General features: G+C 42.6%; 1 protein-coding gene and 1 long non-coding RNA gene across 2 annotated transcripts in view; both read left to right on the forward strand.

Moving 5' to 3' along the window:
• LOC133240660 (uncharacterized) overlaps positions 1-18081 on the forward strand; it is a 44715-nt gene extending 26634 nt beyond the window's left edge. Inside the window, exon 2 of the long non-coding RNA XR_009734291.1 lies at positions 186-18081. This is a non-coding gene — a long non-coding RNA (uncharacterized LOC133240660). The remainder of the gene's footprint in view (positions 1-185) is intronic.
• The window catches only part of LRMDA (leucine rich melanocyte differentiation associated), a 1194775-nt gene that overhangs the window by 52209 nt on the left and 1124076 nt on the right, over positions 1-18490 (forward strand). The gene's annotated exons all lie outside the window — the stretch shown is intronic.

The raw sequence follows: 18490 nt of genomic DNA on the forward strand, positions 1-18490 counted from the left end.
GAGTTTGTTTATTTATTTATTTATTTTTGGATTCCAAAATCACTGCAGAGGGTAAATGCAGTGGTGAAATTAAAAGATGCTTGCTCCTTGGAAGAAAGCTATGACCAATCCAGACAGTATATTAAAAAGCAGAGATATCACTTTGCCAACAAAGGTCTGTCTAGTCAAAGCTACGATTTTTCCAGGAGTCATGTATGGATTTAAGAGTTGGACCATAAAGAAGGCTGAGTGCTGAAGAATTGATGCTTTTGAACTGTGGTGTTGGAGAAGACTGTTGAGAGTCTCTTGGATTGCAAGGAGATCAAACCAGTCAATCCTAAAGGAAATCAGTCCTGAATATTCATTGGAAGGACTGATGCTGAAGCTGAAACTCCAATACTTCGGCCACCTGATGCAAAGAACTGACTCATTGGAAAAGACCCTGATGCTGGAAAAGATTGAAGGCGGAAGGAGAAGGAGACAACAGAGGATGAGATGGTTGGATGGCATCACCAACTCAATGGACCCGGGTTTGGGTAAACTTCTGGTGTTGGTGTTGGACAGGGAGGCCTGGCGTGCTGCAGTCCTTGGGGTTGCAAAGAGTCGGACATGACTGAGCGACTGAACCGAACTGAATTGTGAAGAAAAGCTTTTAATATTTCCGTACAATCTGAAATAATACTCAGTGTTTATCTTCTATTTGCTAATATTATGTTTAGAATTTTTGTACTGGTTTTCATGAGAAGCATTGGCTGGAGTTTTATTGTGCCGTGTTTGTCAGGATAGTTTTCAGTGTTTTAGAGACTGAATTGTGTCTCCCTAAAATGTATATGGTGGTGGTGGTGGTTTAGTAACTCAGTCATATTCAACTCTTTGCGACCCCATGGACTGTAGCCTGCCAGGCTCCTCTGTCCATGGGATTCTCCAGGCAAGAATACTGGAGTGGGTTTCCATTTCCTTCTCCATAAAATGTATATATTGAACCCTACATGCCAATATGACTATATTTAGCATGAGGCCTTTCGGGAAACCATAATGGTAGGACCTTAATCCGTTAGGACTTATGTCCTTAAGAGGAAGAGATATCAGGGAGGGATAGGTACAGAGAAAAAGCGACTTGAGGACACAGGCAGAATGCAGTGTCTAAAGCTAGAAAGAGAACTCTTAGCAGAGACCAGCCCCATGGCGCGTTGATCATGGACTCCTGGCCTCTAGAACTGTGAGAAAATACATTTGTTTCGTTCGATACCCAACTGTGGCATTTAGTTATGGCAGACTAGTAAAGTGTTACACATACTGTAAAAATTGTTCAGAATGTTTCTGTCTATTCTGGAAGAAACCATTGGAATGGCATTGTAGTTACCTGTTCCTTGGAGGAATTGGTAAGTGATATCTGTGAAATATTTGCAGCCTGATATTTATTAGGTTTATCTCTGATAACTATAAATATCTTCCATTGTATTTGGTCTGTTTAGGTTTTATTTTCTGCACTAACTTTTTGGTGACTTACATTCCTAGATAGTAGCTAGTTTAACCAGGATGTCAAATGTATTAGAGTAAAGCTGCACAAAGGCACTGCTGTGTCTTTCAATTTATTCTGTGTCTGTGGTTATAGATACATTCACATTTTAACTAAATGTATTTTATCTTTTCTTCCCCTTGATTATTGGTTTAGTAGTTTATTATTTAATAACTCTTCGATTTATTAGTGCTACCATTTTTTTCTTGTTATTGTTTTATGTATACAAATTCTTTTGTTTTCCTTAAGTTATTATTTTGTTTTTGAGCTGCACATTTAAGTGTTTGATCTTCTTTAGAACTGTGTGTATTTAAAGCTAGAGATCTTTCTCTGAGCACTGCTGTAATTATCCTGTAAATTGAACTACCTAACTGTTTTACATTTTTATTTTGTAGGTATTCGTGAATTTTAATTTTTCTCTTGTTATAAAAATTGATGGAGAAGGAGTTTTTAAATTTTTTTTTAATTGGAGGAAAATTGCTTTACAATGTTGTGTTGGTTTCTGCCATCCAGAGAAGGTTTTTAAATTTAAAATTTCTGGAGTGTGGTCAGAGAGGGTAGTTGGTCTTGAAGACCTAGACTATGGTCATTTTGTAAGCTGGCACTTCAAAAAGTTGTATCTCAATTTTCAAGCTGTAGAATTAGAAATGTATGAATTTTGATTTCCTTATGATTGATAACAGGTTACTTGTATTCCTTATTTTTGACTCACTTGATTTATGACCTGAAACTTAGTCACTCTTATTCATTATTATACTATGAACTTGAAGAGAATACATAGATGATGTAGATTTTACCTTGAATTTACTAAGACAATTTGATTGCACTTTATAAATACTGGTAGTAGTAAGAGTTGAAAGACTGAAGAAAGCTTGAATAATGAGGAAAAGCTTTGTGCAGGAGGTGGATGTCGAAGGGTAAGTAGGTAGTGAGGAGGTAGTCAGTCTGTATGGACCTTCTGGGCTGGGGAAAGCATGGGCAGAGCTGGGCTGAGGGTGAGCCTGACATCTGAGGGAGAAGGTATACACCCTGTCACCCAGGTTTTGCACTCTGACTTGCCCTAGCAGTTGAGTCAGGAGTGAGAGTCACAGGGGACCAGCCATCTCTGTTCAGCTGACTTATGCATAAGTGTATTTGTGAGTCCCTCCCAACCATGTGATAAGTCTACCTGGGAACAACAGAGACAGCCCATGATAATTTGCTTTTCAGGCTGCCCTACGGGTGAGCTCTCAGTTTTGCAGCTTCACCAGAGAGCTGAAATTGGTACATACTTCCCTTGGATAGCATTAGCTCAGTATTGGAACATTAATCAGGGAGAGATGGGTGTTTCAACCGAAGAATTACAGTGTCTGATATGTACTTGCTATATGGAGTTGTTTTGTCGGATGACCCCAGTAAATTACCTACTATTTAACAGTGAGAATATATCAAGTGATGTGTGGTCTGTAGGAAGTGAGGGTATTTAAATAATTAAGCAGTTCTTTCTAGAGCCTCTTTATATGATATTTTCTAGACTCCAAATCAGTTTCTCTCATCCAGCCTCTGTATAATATATAGTTATTTCAAATCAGCTTTACTTACTGAGCTTTTTCTAGTAATGGAGCTTTGTCAGCAAAAAACTGTGCGTACCAGCAAATGGTGAATGATGGCCTTGTGTCAGAAAGGAGCTTGAGAGGTGCTTTCTGTTGTTAGATGGATGGGTCTGGAGCAGGAGCTTGAAGCTCTCCGAATGTGATAGTTTCAGAGAAAAGGTGTGTCTGAAATAGGGGTGAGTACTCCATCATTTGGAAGCTGGTATTTCACACACCCAAGCCAAATATCACATGTGCTGCCGAAACCATGGTTTCATTTTAGGTTATGCGAAGTTATTTAATATAATCCTGGTGTGGTTTCTTTTTAAATTCTATTTATTTGTTTTTGGCTGTGTGGGTGTTCGTTGCTGTGCAGGCTTCTCTTTAGTTTCAGAGAGCAGGGGGCTCCTCTTCATTGCAGTGCAAGGACTTCTCATTGCTGTGGCTTCTCTGGTGGAGCGTGGGCTCTGCGATGCATGGACTCGGTGGTTGTGGCTCCCAGGCCCTAGAACTCAGGCTCAGCAGTTGTGGCACACAGGCTTAGTTGCTCTGGGGCACATAGGATCTTCCTAGATCAGGGATCAAACTCATGTCTCCTGCACTAGCAGGCTGATTCTTTACCACTGAGTCACCAGGGAAGCCCTTGGCTGTGATTTCTTCTCCACTCCCTCACTTTCATCCTCTTACAGCTGGTCAGGGCAGAATGGCAGGAAATACAGCAGTTACTGAAATTATAACAGGTCAGTTTATTCAATTCTGACCACAACTCTCCATAAGCAGTGCTTTCCCACATGAGGGCTTTGTTGGCAGAACATAATGTTGGTTGAACTCAGATGTCTGTTGATCTGATGCCACCCTGGACCTTGAGCCTTCCAAAGGGCTGTTTGAGGGAGAGACCTGTTTTGTGGCATTAAATGGGCTGCCTGAATTTGTGAGTCTGGGGATGCTGAGCTGTGTATGCTGTTGCCTCTATTTTATTGCTGAATTGTGTCTCTCAGTAGAGGTTCTTAGAGGCTATTCAACAAAGCTTACCCTGTCAGCTAAAAGGCTTTTAGGACTTCATAATCATGGCTTAGTATCTTTTCCTTTTTCTTATATATATATAAAAAAAGAACTTTCCTTTCCCCACCTTTTTGAAATCGTTAGCCTTCATGTGAACTGAAAGGGACTTCAAAACATTGGAAGAAAATAGTCTGAAAGCTCAGAGTGTGCTTGGCTCCTGGTAGGTCTGAGGACTTGATAAAGAGGCATCTTTTGCAGTGACAGGTGTTTGTGTGCCAGTGTGGAGGAAGCTTTTGATGCCAAAGCCACTTAGTTTTCTGTAGCTTACTCTTCCCTTTGTGCAGAAGAGTTAGGGAAACTCTAATAAAGTAACTACATAATAGGGATAAGAAGTTAGAATTGGAGTCATCTTCTTCATTTCTCTTCTCCCGCTCGTTGGTTTTTGAGACTCCCTTGCCAGGAATTAAGAAAGCGGCAGGAATGAGGTGGCCGCTGTCCTGCCACTGTCCCTGTGGTTCTCGCATGTGCTTCTATTTAAAGTTCCAGAGTCAGCAGCAGTGCCCTTCTTGAAGCCAAGGGGAAATTTAGGTGGGAGTCAGAACTGTGGGCTAGGATGTCTCTGGAAAGGAAGGACCTGGAGGACTTGCTAAACTGCCATCTGCCTTATCTTCTGGAAGCGTAATGCTTGCATCACCCTGGTTTATAGTCTGGAGCCTCCTTAACATACAGTTTACTTCCCTCTCTTAGGAACCAACTGAAACTGACAAACTGTGGCCGTGGTCACATACTGTCTTAGTTCTGACATGAGTCCTTCCATAAGTCCCCCTGAGGTCTTGCACACTTTCCCAGGAAGATGAATTGCATGAGTTACAGCCAAAGGAACAGGTAACGCTTGTGGTATAACATGGCTCCTAGAGAGCGGAGCAGAGCCTGCGTCTTGAAAAGCCTCAACCGTGGGGAAATGGGTTGGGACATCTTGGTTTGCAACTGCCATCCCATGGTGGGTAAAACTTGCTGTGTTGATCCCCTTGAACTCTTAGGGGGGGAAAAAAAAACCCGGAGGAATTTTATTGGTAGAAGACTGGAATGAAATCTGAGTATTGTGGTATATTGTTCTCTGTGGAAACTAAAGGACTGTAGAGAAACTTAGTGTCCAGAAACATCCATGCATGGTTTAATATGAAGAGCAAAATTAGGTCAAGCCCAGGTCAAGCTGTTCTTACGGATTTCAAGTTGTTTATTTGGGGTCATCAGGCCCTAAGACTTTGGGAGAGGAAGCTGGGCTCTGTGTGCCCCTGAATTGGTAATGGCTGTGGATGGGTAGGGTTGTACAAAGTCAAGAGTGTGTATGAGGGGGTGTCTATGAACTTGTTGGCGCTTAGCGTCACACTTCTCAGAGGAGAATCCTAAGTCTCCCAGGCTGTACTCCGTGGCTCCTCTCACCAAGCCTTGTTAACTACCAAAATGTGTCAACTTGATTGGGATTTGTCATTTGAGTCTAAAGTGGTCTAAGTGCTGAAACTGTCCTATTGAAAATGGTCACTGTGGGGAAAGCAAGAAGTTTTGGACTAAAGAGAAATGCTGCAAGCTTATCTGATGATATAACAATACTGCATAGAGGAATATAAGGCTAAGGGTAACCTGTGTTAGCTTTCACTGTGTGTGTGGTACTGATGCTAAGTACTGACTATATGTTCTTATTTAACTCTTAGAACAACCCAGTGGGTTATAAATAGAGATAATAGTGGTAAGTAGTAATTATGGCAATTACTGTGTCTGCTTTATGTAGATTATCTTGAGTCTTGTAATAATTCTATGAGCAAGGTACTATTATCTTCCCATTTTCCAGATGAGTAAATAGAGGCTCAAAGAGGTTGTAGAAATTTGTCTAAGGAGGTAGAATATGAATCTGTCATCTGATTCCAAAGGTTGTGCATGTATCAACCATGTTTTGTTTAACTGTGTATCTGTTTATTTATTTTTGGCTCCTTTGGGCCTGTGTTGCTGTGCACTGGCTTTCTCTAGTTGAGGAGAGTGGGAGCTGCTCTCTAATTGTGGTGTGTGGGCTTCTCACTGTGCTGGCTTCTCTTGTTGCAGGGTGAAGTCTCAGTAGTTGGCAGCTCTTGGGCTTCAGGGCACAGACAGGGTCAGTAGTTGTGGCACACAGGTTCACTTGCCCCGAGGCATGTGGAATCTTCCTCCGGCCAGAGATCCAACTGGTGTCCCTTCCCTTGCAAGGCAGATTCTTTCTTTTTTTTTTTTTTAACTTTAAACTTTTTATTTTGTACTGAGGAATAGCCAGTTAACAATGTTGTGTTAGTTTCAGGTGAACAGTGAAAGAACTCAGCCATGCATATACATGTATCCATTCTCCCTCAAACCCTGTGCCTTCCAGTCTGGCACATAACACTGAGTGAGTTCCATGTGCCGGGGACTTCCCTGACAGCTCAGTTTGTAAAGAATCTGCCTGTAGTACAGAGGACCCCAGTTCGATTCCTTGGTTGGGAAGACCTGCTGGAGAAGGGACAGGCTATCCACTCCAGTATTCTTGCGTTTCCCTTGTGGCTTAGCTGGTAAAGAATCCACCTGCAATGTAGGAGACCTGGTTTCGATCACTTGGTTGGGAAGATCCCCTGGAGAAGGGAACAGCTACCCACTCCAGTATTCTGGTCTGGAGAATTCCATGTGCTATACAATAGATCCTTGTTGGTTATCCATTTTGAATACAGCAGTGTGTGCATGACCTTCCCAACTCCCTAACTAGCACTAGCCCTTCCCCCCAGGAACCATAAGTTTGTTTTCTAAGTCTGTGAGTCTTCTGTTTTGTAAGTAAGTTCATTTGTATAATTTCTTTTATAATTTAGATTCCAAATATGAGATGTCATATGATGTTTCTCCTTCTCTGTCTGACTTACTTCACTAGTATGACAGTCTTTAGGTCCATCCATGTTGCTGTGAATGGCATTAATTCATTATTTTTAATGGCTGAGTAATAGTCCATTGTATTTATAAATAGTCCATTTATAAATAGTCCATTTATCCTTTCCTCTGTCGATAACATTTAGGTTGCTTCCGTGTCTTGGCTGTTTATTATAAACAGTGCTGCAGTGAACATTGGGATGCATGTATCCTTTTGGCTCATGTTTTTCTCTGAGTATGTGCCCATGAGTGGGATTGCAGGGTCATATGGTAGTTCTATTTTTAGTTTTTTAGGGAATCTCCATACTATTCTCCATAAGGACTGCACCAATTGACATCCCCACCAACAGTGTAGAAGGGTTCCCTTCTCTCTACACCCTCTCCAGCGTTTGTTGTTTGTGGATTTTTTTTGATGCTAGTTATTCTGACTGGTATCTCATTGATATCTCATTGTAGTTTTGACTTGCACTTCTCTAATAAGTAGTGATGTTGAATATCTTTTCATGTGCCTGCTGGCCATCTATATGTCCTCTTTGGGGAAATGTCTATTCAGGTCTTCTGCCCATTTTCTGAGTGAGCTGTTAATTGATGCTGTTAAGTGTCATAAACTGTAAATTTTGGAGACTAATCTCTTATCAGTCACATCATTTGCAAATATTTTTTTCTAATCTGTGGGTTGTCTTTTCCTTTTGTTTATTGTTTCCTTTATTGTGCAAAAGCTTTTGAGCTTAAATAGGCCCCACTTGTTTATTTTTGTTTTTATTTCCATTATTCTGGGAGATGTATCAAAACAGATGTTGCTATGATTTATATCAGAGAGTGTTCTGCCTATATTTTCCTCTAGGAATTTTATAATGTACAGTCTCACGTTTAGGTCTTTAATACATTTTGAGCTTGTTTTTGTGTATGGAGTTAAAGAATGATATAATTTCTTTTTTTTTTTTTTAACACGTGGCTGACCAGTTTTCCCAGCACCATTTGTTGAAGAGACTGTCTTTCCAACATTGTGTAGTCTTGCCTCCTTTGTCATAGATTGATTGACCATAGGTACATGAGCTTATTTCTGGGTTTTCTATCCTGTTCTATTGATCTATATTTCTATTTTTGTGCCAGTCCATGCTGTTTTGATGACTGTAGCTTTGTTGTATAGCCTGAAGTTAGGGAGCCTGATTCCTCCAGTTCTGTTTTTCTTTTTCAGGATTGCTTTGACTGTTCATGGTCTTTAGTGTCTCCATACATATTTTGAGATTTTTGTTTTTTGTTGTTCTAGTTCTGTGAAAAATGCCATTGGTAATTTGGTAGGGATTACACTGAATCTGTAGATTGCCTTGGGTACCATAGTCATTTTGACAATATTGATTCTTCCAATCCACGAACATGGTATATATTTCCATCAGTTTATATCTGCTTAGATTTCTTTCATCAGCACCTGCAAGGCAGAATCTTAACCACTGGACCACCAGGGGAGCCCTTAACCATGCTCTTATTGCCATTTCTCATCCCAGATAATTAGCTAAACAGAAGCATCCTCTCACGGGCACTTACTAACACTATACTGTGATGTAACACTGGATTGTGATGATGAAGTGAAGTATTCTGGCCAGGAAGGCACATGCTTGTGTATGTCCACGTGGAACATACACACACAGAGTCAGCTTCCGACTTTCTACTTCGGGATAATCCTTTGACTGTGAATTGCAGAAGGACATCTTCTTTGTTAGCACATTCTCACTTTTGCCCAGCTGTTGAGGTCAAGGATTAGAAACTCACTTAAGTGTAATTCTAAGCAGAATCTTCTAGGGAGATTATAATAGCCACAGTTATGGAATATTGAAACTGAAAAAGAGTATGGAAGCATATTAAGTCAGCTCTTCTGTTTTAGAAAGAAGGAACCTCAGCCCTCCAGAGAGGCTGTAGTTGGTGCAGGGCCCCTGGTTGATGAATGCTAGAATTGGTACTTGATTTGGGATGTCTAGAATTTCCTGATGGCTCAGAGGGTAAAGAATCTGTCTACAATGCAGGAGACCCAGGTTCAATCTCTAGATCAGGAAGATCCCCTGGAGAAGGGAATGGCTACCCAGTGCTCCAGTATTCTTGCCTTGGAGAATTCCATGGACTGAGGAGCCTGGCAAGCAACAGTCCATGGGATTGCTAAGACTCAAGTACAACTGAGTGACTAATACTTCTTGGGATATCTACCTCCTCACCCAGCATTCTCCCCTCAGTATCCCCCTACAACTCAATGGAATCGAATCTGAAGTGAAAAAGAAACTGTTTTGATTATCTGTTTTGAAATGTGGGTGTTGCTAATTCTCTGCTGGTGTGACTAATTCGTAGTGGACTGCAGTGATATTTTTAGATTCTTGTGGGTTTAGGTCACATTGGCTATGCAACTGTCTACTCTGCAGCAGGAGCACATTAACACACTTGCCCCTAACACAGTGTATTTTTGTTGGTCGAATGGACCAAGATAGTTAAGGAATTAAATGACCTCCACTCCTACCTACGCCACATCACCAGGAGGGAAGGAGAATCAGCATTATTAATGAAAATGCATTTTTTCTGAAGTTTGAATTTATTTTTTAAAATAGTATTCTTTCCTGACCTGGAAGAATTATTATTTGTGTCACAAGCGTTTTATTGTGTGGCATTGCGTCTTTATTGCATCGACTGTGTTGCTTGCTGTAGCTCCCACTGACTGTTTAAGATGTTTTGAGACTGTGCTTCATATTATAAGGAAAGTATTTGTTACTTGGACTCTTAGAATTGAATTTTCCTGAATTAATTATGATTTCTACTGCAACCCCCTGAGCAGTATTATGGAGGAAAGGTAATCCTTTCTGATGTCGTATAGAAAATCAATTCTGGCCCACAGCACTGGCTACTTGCTTGAGTGGGGAACTTGTCACCCACTGTATGGTCTTCATTTCCCATTTTTCTTAGCCTTTTGTTATGTGTTCCTTTCTCTGAACTTGTTTAAGAAGCCGCCAGGGCCCGGGAGCAGTGCTTGAAGTGATGGACAAGGATACTCTCCCCATAAAGAAAATCACAAGGACCTCCAAGTTGGGTAATAAAAGGCCTTGACAGTGACTTTTCTTGTATAGTCTGCTTTGTTTATAGAGTATTTTCCACTGAGAAACACAGATACTCTTCTTTGGCCCAGGGGGTAAGACAGGTTGAGTAGCTCTTGAGTCGTATGTAGGGATTCAGTCTTGACTGGTTTGGGAGTTGGCTGTCTTCTCAGTTGTCTCCCTCTCTGTTCCTTAGAATACTTTGCTCCTTAATCTTAAGATGTAGAAGTCCATCATATAAAATCACATGAACAAACTCAAGAGGCAGAAACAGTAAATGATAAATCTTTGAGCCATATATGACCAGGGATAGATACTCTTAGTATATAAACAGCTACTGCAAAAAGTAACTACTAACACCCTACTGCACATCCACTAAAACGGAGGCTATCAAGTTTTTGAATGCTTTAGGAGCATAGTCTCAAGACACAGCTGAGCCGAGTAGCAGGATAGGAAACTGAGTGCACAGATGTAAACGTTAATCTGTAAGTACTCAAAGAAAGGGCCGAAGCTGCCCCCTTTCTCTTACTTTCATCTGCCAGGAGACCCTCCCAGTTGCTTCTCCCTGGGCATGTGACCATGGTGCCTTGACTTTGCTATTCCAGCCAACTGACCCTTCTGCTGAAAGTTTAATAGGGGATAAATTCACATGTGAATTCATAATCCCCTTATCTGTGCTAAGAGCATTCAGTAATGAGCCTGCAACAAAGAGAGTCTTACATCTTGCGGTTTTGCTCTGACCCCACCTCTTGGCCTCCTTCCTAACCTCTCCACACCTCCTGGTTGGACGCTCCAGGCATCTGCTCCTTGCAGAGTCACCGCCTGCTTGCAGTATGTTCGATGACATTTTAAATAAACAGATGCATGTTTCCTGCCAGCCGTCACATTGAGGCCATTTAAGGAAGTATAGCACATGTGAGCAGGGAACGTCTTTGGGCTTACGAGAAGAGCAAACAAGAACTTGCGCTCCTCTTGTGTTTATTAATTTTGAGCCTTACTCTCTTTTATGTAGTGTGACTTTGACCATAAATCCACAAGCAAAGTCAGAGTCAAGCCATAGTTTGTTTTGAAGATTTATTGTTAAAATTTGCTCTCCCCCCACTAATGCTTTTATTACTTTTTCTTCTGTTCCCTGCCCATGGTGTGGGTTACAGTTAATGTTATCTACATATGTCTATAAACACTGAAAATATTTTTGATACAATGTGCATTTAATCAACTTTTTGTTACTCTTATGCCTGTTTGTGTGGAGGAAAATTGTTTCTGTCTTAATGTTCTATTGAAGTGCCTTTGGAGTGATGATATCATAATCACTTTAATACATTTAAAAGCTTCAAGGCTTAGCATTTATTGAACAAAGCTCATTGAAGGAATATAACGGATGTCTCAAGGCTTTCCGCTGCTGTAAAAAGGACAGTATTGTTCATGGCCTCGGTAAAAGAAAATCTGAATTTTTATTTTACTTTGCACTGCGTTGCAATTATGTTTCAAAAGCTCTTCAAGCGCGACTAACGAAGGGGCTGTTTTTATGAATTGTTATAATTGCAGATCTCCAGGCTGACTGCTGTGAGTTTAATGTTAATAATGGACAGCAATTTAAAACTTTATCACCAACAGCGAACCTCTGAGATCCTAAGAGATGGCTTTCCCTTCTCACTTGGGATGTCCTTGCAGACTGAGTCCTCCAGGATTGGAAAGTGAGTGGAAAACTTGATTATTTCTGAGAATCTCAGAAGTCCTGGTCCTTGAGGAGCTCTGTGAAGAGACCCCGGGGTGTTACATGAGGACTGTGGGGTCCCATGGTTGGGGTGTGTTTGTGTGTTGAACACCTGAGGTCAGAATGGGTAGAAGGCAAGTGGGGAGCCAAAGGAGCCCCTGGAAATCCTCATGGGTTGACATGGTGTCCTCTCAGAGTCCTTGGACTGGTGCAGCAGGCAGGGCTGGCAGGCTCTGAAGCACGCAGTGAGGAAGCTGAGACTGCTGAAGATGCGATGCAGGACATTCCGCCATTCTCCTGGTTGAGATGGTTAAGTCATGTCCTTGAAATCCAGCCCTTGCTGGAACCTTGACCTCATCTACCCTGCTGTTGGGTAACGTCTTACTGATGACCTTGGAATCAAATATTGGACAAACGTCCCCAAGGGTTTAGGCTGGTCTCTGAAATTATTTCAAGAAATATTCATCCACTCAGTCATAACTGAGGAAGAACAGCATCTAGAAAGACCAGTCACCACTGCCTGTTTCTCATTCTGCATCATCTCATTCGGTAGCTTCTGGTCTTCAGGCACTTTGGCTGACTTGCTTGAAATTTACTTGTTTAAAGCATGCATTTCTTCCTGTAAATTTTTCTTAAGGGAATGTAGGAATCTTAGAGCTCACTGTCAGCTGGGACTTCTGAGGCCTAATTACTTACGAATTCACTTTTCTCTCTACCTTATCATATAAAGTTCAATGCCCTGAACAGGTAAGTTTGTTTGAAAGGGTGGATTTGATATAGTAGCATAAAAATAGTGGTTTGCTTTTGGCCTTTGCCAAGTGAAGAGGTATGCGGGCTACTTCTTCTAGTAACCAGCACTTCCTAATTGGGGTGATAGGGGCTAGAGACCAGAACTGTGACTAAGGTATCATACTTTTGCTAGTAGTTATCAAAAACAACTTCTTAAAGAGATTATCCAGCCACCCATCTATTTCTCTATCAGCTGAAATTAGGTTCAGTTGCTTAGGATAGATTATCCCAATTACCAGCAGCTTAAACAAGCTTCATGTTTACTTCTCACAAGTTAATGAAGTCTAGAGGCTGATGACCTAGGGCCGATGTCGTGGCTTTCATGGTATCAATAGGGACCCAGGCTCCTTCCATCTTTCTACTCTGCTCTCTCTAGGGAGTAGGCATTCTGGACTAAACCTCAAGGTCTAAGATGGACATGGTCCAGCCATCATATCCATATGTGATGCTGGTGGAGGGAGGAAAGGTAAAGGAGCACATTCCCTCCTCCCTTAAAAAAAAATATTTTTAAAAGATGCATGCAGCAACATGGATGTAAGCTTACACCTAGCTGCAAGGGAGGCAGAGAATTACAGACTTGGCCTGGGTGGTGGTGTCCCCTGCTGAAGTTGGAGGCTCGATTCCTGAAGGAGAAGGGGAGAGTGGATGTTGGGACAGGCCGCCTGCAAACTCTGCCATACAGTGCATCAGTTCACTCATCGGTCATGCCCTTCCTCTCTCACACGTGCAAATGCTTTACCATCTTCCAAGCTGTAGTTAAAATGCCTCTCCCCTGTTCCATGCATTCCCCAGACTGGCCTTTTATGACTTCTTTTCCCTTTCAAGGTTTCCCTTGATGTTTATTTTAACCTGCTTTTATCGATATTAGGACGTCGGGGCTGGAGGAAGTCTTTTCTTGAGTGCCAAGTCTTCATTTCTCCTCCTTATAACATTTTTATGCAGCTGAAACATCAAGGCCTGCCTTACAGAGGAAGAGATGACCAAAGAGCTGCCAGAGTGGTTCCTGGAAGGCCCTGAGCTGTCTTTCTGCCCTTCACCGGATCATGACTGTCACTCTTTCCTAGACCCTGCAGGCATCTGGGCCAAAGGGCAGCCCCCTCGCGGTCCAGAGCCCTGAGGCATGCGGGATGAAGTGCTCTCTACCCCATAGAAATTCCTGGAATCTGGAAGTCAAGGCCAGTGTCATACATTCACCTTCCCACTAACAGACGACTTTAAAGACTTCTCAGAAGATGAAGGCAGTGCCTCGGGGTAAGCCAGCTCTGCATAGCCTCAGCTGCTGCAAACCCAGGTCATGATGCTTATGGTGGTCCCCAAGCTCCAGGGAAGATGGCCTCCTTCCACCGAGCACAGAGGTGACACAGATGACATTGCTGTGTCCCTTCTAACACCCCAGCCCATCCATTCTCTGCTTTGGCAGCAGTGGAGTTTTTCAAACTAAGACTTGGATAATTCCATGTAGTATGATGAAAAAGACATTCTGCCTCTGAAGACAAAGAGTATTTAGGCAATACGGTTTGCGTTCTGAAGTGCTTGTGTTTCAGGGTCATTTTAGGACCTTTAAAAATAAATGGGCTGGAATATTTGAAGTGGAGGAGATTTCACCAGACTCTGGAACTCAGACTGTGGTATTCTGGAGTCCTTGCTTAGAGAGATTCGGAAGAGAATAGACTTGGGAACCTTGGAGCCCTGGGTTCAAATCCTCTTGCTGGGTGACTTTCAGGGCATAATTTATTTGACATTTAGTTTACAGGAAAACTGTACTACAAGGTTAGTGGGTATAACTCAATGGAGAATGCAATTAAATGAAAACGTATAGAAAGTGCCTGTTATCTAGTAGGTCCTCAGTAGAAGTTAATTTATTATTTATGCAATTCACCATGCTAAGTGTTCAGTAAATATTTGATTTATTATGTATGATCATAATCTTAAATTTTTGATCAGTAGAGTATGTCCTGATTTTAGTTGGATTTTGCATTGAATAACCCCGATCTTATTGTCTGTGGATGGAGATACCGTTCAGGGGCACCGGCTCTCCAATGACTGGTTCTCAAGCAGCCTCCTTTTCTCTCTACATGAGTATTCCAAGAAAAACACAGGTGTTCCAAAATGCAGGTGTTTTCTAAATTGGATGCATTACCTGTCCTAGCATCTGTTTGGAGGTGCAGTTGAAGAGGGCTCTCAGACTGTGCCTGAGCCTTCCAGGCCACAGGCGTCCATGAGAATCTGCAAAGAGCTGTGGAACCTCTTCACAGAAATATGCACATATACATGCGTAGAATCTTTCATACAGTTACAGTTGATACATGGACCTCACTCTTCCCCCTACTCTGATGCCCAGGAATCTCAGATTAAGAACCCTTGCATGAACTTTTTATTTCTCTTAAGGATATAGATAATTGACACTAAAAAAATGGAGATGGGGAAGAGAGGATATAGCGCTGGGGGGCATGGTTAGGGGCCCGTATCTAGAATGAGAAGCAAGTGGTTGAGACAGTGACAGAGTAATAAACAGATTGCATGTCAGTGTGGCATTGATGGCTCCAGGGTCTACAAGGAGTCAAGAATGGAAAGGGTCACGTTTTTTTCTTTTTTTCCTGACATTTTATTATGAAACATTTCAGTCATACGGAAAAGTGGGAAGAATCGTATAGTGATCATGCATACACCCACCACCTGGGTGGTATCCAGTTCTTCCATTAATGTGATACTGCACTTGCTTCATCATCTCTCTGTCCGTCCCTCAACCCATCACTCTTTTGGTGCATTTCAATGTAAGTTGCAGACATCAGTACTCTTTACCGTAAACATTTGGTACTCTATCACTTACTTGAGTCCAATATTGCTTGATTTTTGTATTAACCTATTTATCTGTAGGCTGCACTGCCTGACCTGTAGGATCTTTAGTTCCCTGACCAGGTATCAAACCCAGACTGCTGGCAGTGAAGGCACGGAGCCCTAACTGCTGGACTGCCAGAGAAGTCCTGTTTTTTTTTTTACTTTTGCCAAATATAGACTTTAATGTGTACTACACAGACTTTGATAAATGTGTACATCTGCATCGTCCAACTTCCTATAAACCTGTAAAACCTGACCTCAACCCAGAAGATTTCTTCATCGCCCTTCCCTGTCACTCGCTCTCTGTTGCCTGTTTCAGAGGCTGTCACTCTGCTGACTTTTTTCAACCATGGCTTGCTTTGGACTGTTAGAGGACTTCTTACATTTGAAATCATACAGTATTAATATGTTTTCTTTGTGCTTCTTTCACTAGTACGGTATGTTTGAGATTCGTCTATATTGTATATATTAGGAGTTTGTTTCCTTTTACTGTCGAGTAGTCTCTTATTGTCTGAATATGATAGCTGTCTGTTCTCCTGCTGAATGTCATCTGATCTGCTTTCAGGTTCAGCTACTAAGCTTATGGTAAATATTTGTGTACAGACTGTGTGTACATATATTTTCGTTTTTCTTGAGTAAATAACCTGGAGGCAGAATTCCTGGGTCCTAGGATAGGTGTATGTTTGGTTTTATAAGAAGTTACTGGACTTTTCTCCAAAGTGGTGGTTCCATTTTCGCTTCCACCAACAATGAGGAGAGTTCTGGTTGTTCAGCATCTTTGCCAACATTTGGTGCTGTCAGTCTTTTGAATTACAGCCTTCCTGGTGGATGTATAGTGGTGACGTATATTGGGCGTATAGTGACGGATATTTGGTTTTAATTTGCTTATAGCCTGGGGCTCCAAAATGGCCTTCCCCTGGGCTCTTAAATCCCCCTGGATTTCAGAGACATTATTTCTATTCCTAGGGAGTGTGTTGGGATAGCTAGTGAAAATCTTATGGGGCTGTAAAACTTCCTATAGGGTTGTTTCCTCTTTTAAATTCTGTATGGCACCAAAATGCTTGAGAGCTCTGCATTTCTATAGATAGCCATAGTCACTTCAAGATGATGTGGCTGCAGAAAGGGTACTGGGAGCTGATAAGGCAAGGAGTCCATCTTTCCAGATGGAACGCACGCACACGGACACACACACATACAGACACACACAGACACACACACAGACACACACAGACACTCATAGCTCCTTGATGCTCAGGCAGCTTGGAGAGTCAGCAGCTGGAGCCTTGCATCCAGCCTCGTGTCACAACATTATCAGAGACTTGGGGAAACTGGATGGAGTTCAGAGAGGAGCAGCTAGTACGATTAAAGGGCTTGGAGGGATTAAGGGATTGATTTATGAGGAAAGATGAAAAGAACTTAATGTGTGCTGCTTGACTAAGTGGGTACATGATAATAGCCTGCAAACATCTGAAGGGCATAAACACCGGAGAGGGAGAGGAATTAGCACAGGGTGAGGAGACTGATCCAGGCGTAATGGGGGAAATTAAAAGGGGGAGTGAGGATGGGTGAGTTGGCAGAGTACGAGCACGGGTGTGACCTGTGAATTCTCTTTTCAGAAGCCTGATGGGGGAGTGGTGAGTTGGTTTTGGGAACATGAACCCTGGGAAGCCTTTTGAGTTCTCCTTTTTCTGGTAGAGGGAAGATGCGTGCCTGCTGTGTGCTGTGTGAAGCAGGATCACCTGGGCAAGTGCTTACTGGGACACGTAGGATGGGAACTGGGGGGCAGGAGGGGAGGGTGGTGTTGAAAATGATGGGGTCAGTGAAAGCCAGGCGTTTCCTTAAGTGTCTCGTCTTCCTGGTGGTTTTTCTGCACTGAGCGGATCCATACTGACAGTTTTGTTACACACCCAGTTTGCTTGAGATGTGAAGTTCTTACCCCACACATCTCTCATCTTCCCTGCCCCCCATTCCTAAAATGCAGCTGCCCTGGACTGGCCCGTGATGTTGGTCTCTCATTGCCAGTGTGTCTTATGCAGGCATGGGTGTAAGATTGGGAGACACCTGTGGGCTGGTGAAGAGGATGCAAAATGAACCCAGCTGCCTGGGTTAGCCCCCAGCTCCATCCTTTCCAGCTGGGTAAGTCGGCCCACTTACTCTCTGGGCCTTGATTTTCTTCTCTGCAAGATGGAGATGATTGTAGCATCTTGCTCCACAAGATTGTCTTGAAATTTACAAGGAGTCAGGTGTATGGGGTGCCTGGCAAAAAGTGAATGCTGGCTGCTGCTGCTTTTATAATGAGGCTACAATGGTGACTCTGATTATCTTGGTACATGGCCCAGGTCTGGAGCTGGCCTGAGCAGTGCCTCATCTAACTCAGCAAGTAGTGTGCGTTTCTCCTGATAGTTTGGGGTAAGGGAGTGTTCGCACCCCAGGAGAAGGAGGTGATGGTAACATTGTTTTCTTCCCTGTGGTACCAGGGTTTCCAGAGGTGACCTTGGGCCAGAGCCAAGGTCTGGACACTAGAACCCAAGGCTTGGCAGAGAGAAGAAACCTGGTTGCTCTTCATCCCCAGCCTCCTGCCTGGTTCAGTGAAAAGATAATTGAGCTGAGAAGGAGAGGACTTGGATTAACTTCTGTTTTCCAACCTCCGGTGTCCTTAATGGTTTTTTTTTTTTTTTTTTAAAAAAAAGGCGGAAGGGAAACTTTTCTTCCAAGAAGAGCCCTTCAGTTAAGTGTTATGTGAAACCTTGATACATAGAAGAGCTTCCAACTGAGCTTGTTCTGAATGGGCTGGAGGGCTGGAGACTGACTCCTTCTTAGGGTCCTGAAGTCACCCTCCAGGGACTCCCATGCTGCCATGGAACACTGTTCACACACAGACGCATGCTCACTCCCAGGGCTTCCCACTCACACAGAAGCACATCCATTCACACACACAGACACAGACATACGCTGTTGAGCCCTTCAAGATGGTTACTGTTAGAGCTCTAGTGACAGCTAAAGTAAACCGAGCTCCCTTTTGCTAAATGCTTTGCATCTATTAGCTAATTATATCCTCAGAATATGACCACTAGATGCAGGGTAT

This window comes from Bos javanicus, chromosome 28 (genome assembly GCF_032452875.1).
Source record: "Bos javanicus breed banteng chromosome 28, ARS-OSU_banteng_1.0, whole genome shotgun sequence".
NCBI lineage: Eukaryota > Metazoa > Chordata > Mammalia > Artiodactyla > Bovidae > Bos > Bos javanicus.